The 6,637-nt window shown below is 50.3% G+C and overlaps 1 protein-coding gene across 3 annotated transcripts in view; it reads right to left on the reverse strand.

Annotated features, from left to right (window-relative positions):
- Positions 1 to 6,637, reverse strand: part of LOC103111301 (cytochrome b5) — a 39,366-nt gene that overhangs the window by 13,308 nt on the left and 19,421 nt on the right. The gene's annotated exons all lie outside the window — the stretch shown is intronic.

Consider the following 6,637-nt stretch of genomic DNA (forward strand, 5'->3'; position numbering starts at 1 on the left):
CCCAAGTGCAGTGGAACTTTCTCCAGGAGACGGCGGCAATACAGACACCCTACGGAGGTGGCGCGGTGCACGGGGAGGACTGGGCAGGCTGCATTCGTGCTGAGTGCCCTGATCCTCACCCACGGTGTGATGACGGACATATTCATACTCAGACTGAAGACATCAAAAGGGTGGGGCTCATGAAATGGGGGGGGGGCGGTGCGCTTGGCAGAATGCACACATTACTGTATACGAGGACCCAGGTTCAAGCCCCTGGTCCCACCTGCAGGGGGAGAACTTAGCAGTGAAGCCGTGTTGTAGGTGTCTTTCTCTCTCCCTCTCTACTCTTGATTTCTCTGTTTCTATCAAATGAAGAACAAACCAGACAAAGGCCGAGTAGAGCAGCTCAGTCAGCACTCTCAGAGCAGAAAGGACCTTTCGGTTATTAGCGATTTGCCACTGGGTCGCCAGGCTGGGAGATTCCAAGAGCATAGTTAGCCACCCATATCTGTGCAGCCACCAACAGCCCCAGGTCCCACCTCCAACCCCCATGATAAGAACCACAGTTTCCACAGAGTCTAAGAAGCCCTAGTTTCATGGCTGTTCTGTTGTTTCTTCCCCGTAAGTCTGTTCGCTCCCGTGATCTCTATGCCACACGAGTGAAGTCACACAGGGGCCGTCCCTCGGCTTGTACTCATGTCACTTTGTGTCATCACCTCCTGTCCCCACCTGCTTTGTCCCAGACGACACAATGCTGTCTTTTTAAAAAGAAATTTTTTAAGTCTTTTATTTATTTATTTTCTTTGTTGCCCTTGTTGTCTTTTTATTGCTGCTATAGTTATTGTTATTGATGTCATCCTTGTTGGATAGGACAGAGAGAACTGGAGAGAGGAGAGGAAGACAGAGAGGGGAGAGAAAGACAGACACCTGCAGACCTCCTTCACCACCTGTGAAGCGACTCCCCTGCAGGTGGAGAGCTGGGGGCTTGAACCAGAATTCTTACACAGGTCCTTGCGCTTTGGCAGAGTAGCATTTCACTGGCTACGCATTTCATGATCTCTTCATCACCCGCCACTGGGCCTTTAGGCTGACAGTGTATTTTGGCTACGGTGAGTATTGGAGCTGTGTGCATTTAGCTGTGATCTTTCCCTGTGATCTCTGTCACCTGGCTAGGTGACAAAGCAAATTACAACATGCGCAGGTGACAAAGTGAATTACAACATGCGGTACAGTGTTGCCCGGGGGGGTATTCTGTGTGACCTTGGGAGAATACTGACATTCATGTCACAGGACTGGAGGATGAAATGTGTCCAGCTATGTGTCATCTGGCCAATGCAACTCACCCAGCATTCCCACTAAGGCCTTTCCAGTGTCACAACACACCTTTGCCACAGTGTGTCTTTTCTGAATATACTTTCCTACACAGCCCCATACTTATCCCTCTACAGCCTAGACAAACTGCACAGCAGAGAAAGGAAACTGCCACCTCCTAGGCCACTTATAATCTTGTCACCTAGTGGGGTCCCAAGACCCCTGTTCTCACCTGCTCTGCTCCTACTTTTTGGTTCCTGTTTATTAAACACTTTGTCCTGCTTAATATCTTGATGCCTTTCAGCCACCCAGTTGCAGATGCCATCATGACGCCATCCTGACCCCCCTGGGCAGACGCCCTCACCCATGTGTCCTGGAGCCTCCCCTCCCCAGAGCCCTGCCCCACTAGGGACAGACAGACACAGGCTGGGGGTGTGGATCCACCTGCCAACACCCATGTCCAGCGGAGAAGCAATGACAGAAGCCAGACCTCCCACCTTGTGCTCCCCATAAAGAATTTCGATCCAGACTCCCAGAGGGGAGAAATGTCAGGGGAAGATGCCCAGAGGGCTCTGAACCCCGATTCCATCAGGACTCAGAGAAAGAAAAGGAAAAAAGGAATGACATTTAGATGTAGTAACAGGTAGGTGTAGATATGACTTAGAAAGGAAGAGAAGGGGAGTCGGGCAGTAGCGCAGCGGGTTAAGTGTACGCGACGCAAAGTGCAAGGACCGGCAGAAGGATCCCGGTTTGAGCCCCTGGCTCCCCACCTGCAGGGGAGTCACTTCACAGGCGGTGAAGCAGGTCTGCAGGTGTCTTTCTCTCCCCCTCTGTCTTCCCCTCCTCTCTCCATTTCTCTCTGTCCTACCTAACAACAATGACATCAGTAACAACAACTACAACAACAATAAAAAACAAGGGCAGGAGGTCGGGCAGTAGCACAGCAGGTTAAGCGCAGGTGGCGCAAAGCACAAGGACCAGTGTAAGGATCCCGGTTCGAGCCCCCGGCTCCCCACCTGCAGGGAATCGCTTCACAGGCGGTGAAGCAGGTCTGCAGGTGTCTGTCTTTCTCTCCCCCTCTGTCTTCCCCTGCTCTCTCCATTTCTCTCTGTCCTATCCAACAATGACGACATCAGCAACAATAATAACTACAACAATAAAACAACAAGGGCAACAAAAGGGAAAATAAATTAAAAAAAAAACAAGGGCAACAAAAGGTAAAATAAATAAATATATTTTTTTTTAAAAAGGAAGAGAAGTAGGACCATAGGAAAAGACAGGGGGGTGAGGAAATGGATATATACTAGTCAGCCCATGTCTGTGGCCTGGGGAGAACCACTGCAGTTTCCAGCGGAGGGAATGGGGACACAGGACACACAACTCTGGCGGTGGCAACGGGGGTGGAATTAGACCCCTATTCTCTTACAATTTTGCAAATCAATATGAATTCACTAATGAAATATAAAGAGAGAAGTGGGCATATGTGTGGGGTGACTTTCAGTTACATTGTGCCGGCTTTTCAGCCTCACTGAAGTGCCTTTTCTTAGCACGTGGAAGGGAGAGAAGACCCCCTCCCATCAAATAGTGAAGCCACATCAAAGGGACAGGAGGCTCAGCGGCTCACTCCAAAGGCCCATCAGAAGCTTTGAGTCTGTGGCAATTTAGCGCACGGTCTATTGATTCTGGAAAATCTGCCGATTACTGGCCTTGGACTAGAGAACAGAAGCATCAGTAATGGTTCGTAAAGCAACATATTAAGTAACAAGCGAGCCCACTGACTGACTCCCTGACACCCCCAGATTCTAGGCACTGGCAGACCAGCTCCTGGTGCTGGGGGGGACATGACTCGGGGGGGCTCTGGCTTTAGGGTCCTTTTGCATGTAGGACAGGCTACAGGCCAGAGTTCATGGCAACCGCAAATGAGGTTAAAAACACAACTTAGGGGGTCTGGAGAGAGCTCAGCAGGCAGAGTGCATGCCTGGCCATACAGGGGGTCTGGGGTTCAAGTCCCATGACCACCTGGGAGCACCATGGAGGCACCGGAGAAATGCCACAGATGGTGGAGTGAGGCTGAATGTGGGTCCCTCTCTGCCTCTTTCTGTCTCTTTCTCCTGTCTCTCACTCTCCCTGAGAGATAGTTTTCAGAGTCTGCTCACACAGGCTGTTCAGCAGTGGAGTCACACCTGCATGAGGCTCTGAGCATGTTCCCTGCTTCTCCTAAAAGACATAAGATGGTTAGAAAAGTCATGATGCATTTTTGCAGAAAAAAATGTCATGAGTTTTCCTAATGACCCAGTAGATGATATGAAGATATGCTCCACTTCATTTAAAGAATGCTAATTAACACCACACTGAGATCCCATCTCACCCAAGAGAAGGGCTTCCATCAACAAACCAGGAAATGACAGGTGTCGGTGAGGTTGTGGAGAGAAGGGACTCTGCCCCACTGCTGGGGGGATGCAGGCGGGGGCAGCCCCTCTAGAAGGCTGTGTGGACAGTCCTCAAACAAATAAGCATGGAGTCACCTCATGACCAAGCAACACCACTCTCGGCACTTATCCAGTGGACACTCAGACTCTCATTAGATAGGACACTGCCCCGAGAGTGGACGCAGCCCAGACGCCCACCCATAGATGATGGGATGGAGAAGTCACGGGATCCAGACTCCGTGGAATACTACTCTGCCGTCAAAACAGATGAGAGTGTGTCCTTGGGGACAAGACGGATGGAACTGGAGGTGATGATGGTTAGGGACATAAGAGATGAAAGACAACTGCCAGGTGGTTTCACTCATGTGTAGAGTCTAGAAAGGTGGGACACAGGAACTTGAAGATAAAGACAGACAGACAGAGAGAGAGAGAGAAAAGGAGGGAAGCAAACTGTCTCTAATTTTTTTGAGAACTCTGGTGGTTACTTGTTGTCTTTGGGAGGTGGGAGGATGAGAACTCTGGTAGTGGGTGTGGTGTGGAGCTAGACCCTGTCAGCTTACAATCTTGCAAACCATTATACATCACAATAAAAAATGAAAAAAAGGAGGTGACAGAAAGAGTGAAAGTCTCCTAAGATCAGATCTGGAACAAGGAAGCTACTCCACCAAGTAGGGGGCCCAGGACCCAGGGCAGGGTTAGGGCACCAGAGGCCCTGCCCCCTCAGCAGTCCAATTCTCCTCCTCCCCACCTCCAAGTATGAGCAGGGGCTCTCATAACTGTGCTGGGACCACACCATGTGTTCAGGGGGCCTGGGACACAGAATGACACCTGTCCTGTGACAAATGCAGCCCCATGGAGGGTGGGCAGGGCTGTGGGGTGTCTCCTCTCTCAGCACCATGCACAGCACCCAGGGAGCCCATGGAGGGTGGGCAGGGCTGTGGGGTGTCTCCTCTCTCAGCACCAGGCACAGCACCCAGGGAGCCCATGGAGGGTGGGCAGGGCTGTGGGGTGTCTCCTCTCTCAGCACCAGGCACAGCACCCAGGGAGCCCATGGAGGGTGGGCAGGGCTGTGGGGTGTCTCCTCTCTCAGCACCCTGCACAGCACTCAGGGAGCCCATGGAGGGTGGGCAGGGCTGTGGGGTCTCTCCTCTCTCAGCACCAGGCACAGCACCCAGGGAGCCCATGGAGGGTGGAGCAGTAAGGGCTAGGAGGCAAGGCTGGCCTTCTGATCTGGGTGGGCATCCCCTACTCCTGGGAGGATGGAGCTGAAGCCAAAGCAGAGGACAGAGGAGGAGCTGAGCCTTTCTCTGCCACCTCAGCAGTGAGCTGAAGCACTCACTTGGGCCACTGCTCCTGCCCTAGGGACATACACCAGCAGCCCCTGGGCTCTCGGGGAGCCAGTGCAATAGGGAGGTGACATGGGCCACCACAGGTATGTGACAAGTCTGTCACCAGCAGCACAAGGCCACCCCAAGGCCAGAATTGCCATATGCACAGGTGTAAGGCAGCACAGGCCAGGGTTCTAGAACCTTCTTTCTCCCCCTGCCCTCATGACAGGCTCCCCTCTCTCAGCCCCCTCCTCCTCCTCCACTTTCTCCTCTCCCCACCTCCTCCTCTTCCTCCTCCTCTTCTGTGAAACCCATACTGGGCAGAAGATCTGGACTCTAAGGGGTAGAAGACCCCAGAATTCAGAAGACCCTTCAGAGAGAGAAGCAACAGGCTAGAACAGACGGTGCCCTGGAAGCAAGAGAAGGGGGGCCTGGCCACAGCCATACTGACAGTTTCCAGAGGAGGTGCTGGGACGGGCCCCTCGCCGTTCCTTCAGCTTTTCTGCCCTTCTGTAACTGTCACACTGAATGACCACTGCCTGGTGTCTGAACACAGCGGCTTGTGGCGGGAGGCCTCAAAGAAAAAGCTTCTCCACAGTCTCTCTCCTGGAATGATCTCTGGGTCCCACGCTCTCGGCAGGATAGGGCCAGGGTGCAGGTGGGTAACTGTGGTCTGTAGGTGCCCTGGACTGCTGCTCAGATTTGAGACACGATGAGAGTGGGCAGATAGCACAGTGGTTTTTCAAAAAAACTTTCCTGCACAAGGCTCTAAGGTCCCAGGTTTGATCCTCAGCACCACGATAAGCCAGAGCAGAACAGAGTTCTAGTCCTTTTGCCCTGTATCTCTTTGCATTAAAATAAAATTAGATGTAGATACAGAGGCATATATTGGGTTGTCACAAAAGTCATGATGTATTTTTCTATGCAAAATGTCTTGTTTATGTCTAGTCTATGTCTATGACTATGTCTAGTCTATGATTATGTCTATGTCTAGTCTATGTCTATGACTATGCCTATGTCTAGTCTATGTCTATGACTATATCTATGTCTAGTCTGTCTTGTCTATGTCTAGTCTATGTCTTCTTTATGTCTAGTCTATGTCTATGACTATGTCTATGTCTAGTCTATGTCTATGACTATGTCTAGTCTATGTCTATGACTATGTCTATGTCTATGTCTAGTCTATGTCTATGACTATGTCTATGTCTAGTCTATGTCTATGACTATGTCTAGTCTATGTCTATGACTATGTCTATGTCTAGTCTATGTCTATGACTATGTCTATGTCTAGTCTATGACTATGTCTATGTCTATGTCTAGTCTATGTCTATGACTATGTCTATGTCTAGTCTATGTCTATGACTATGTCTATGTCTATGTCTATGTCTATGTCTATGTCTATGTCTATGTCTATGTCTATGTCTATGTCTATGTCTATGTCTATGTCTAGTCTATGTCTATGACTATGTCTATGTCTAGTCTATGTCTATGACTATGTCTATGTCTAGTCTATGTCTATGACTATGTCTATGTCTAGTCTATGTCTATGACTATGTCTAGTCTATGTCTATGACTATGTCTATGTCTATG

This window comes from Erinaceus europaeus, chromosome 15 (genome assembly GCF_950295315.1).
Source record: "Erinaceus europaeus chromosome 15, mEriEur2.1, whole genome shotgun sequence".
In the NCBI taxonomy this organism is placed as follows: domain Eukaryota; kingdom Metazoa; phylum Chordata; class Mammalia; order Eulipotyphla; family Erinaceidae; genus Erinaceus; species Erinaceus europaeus.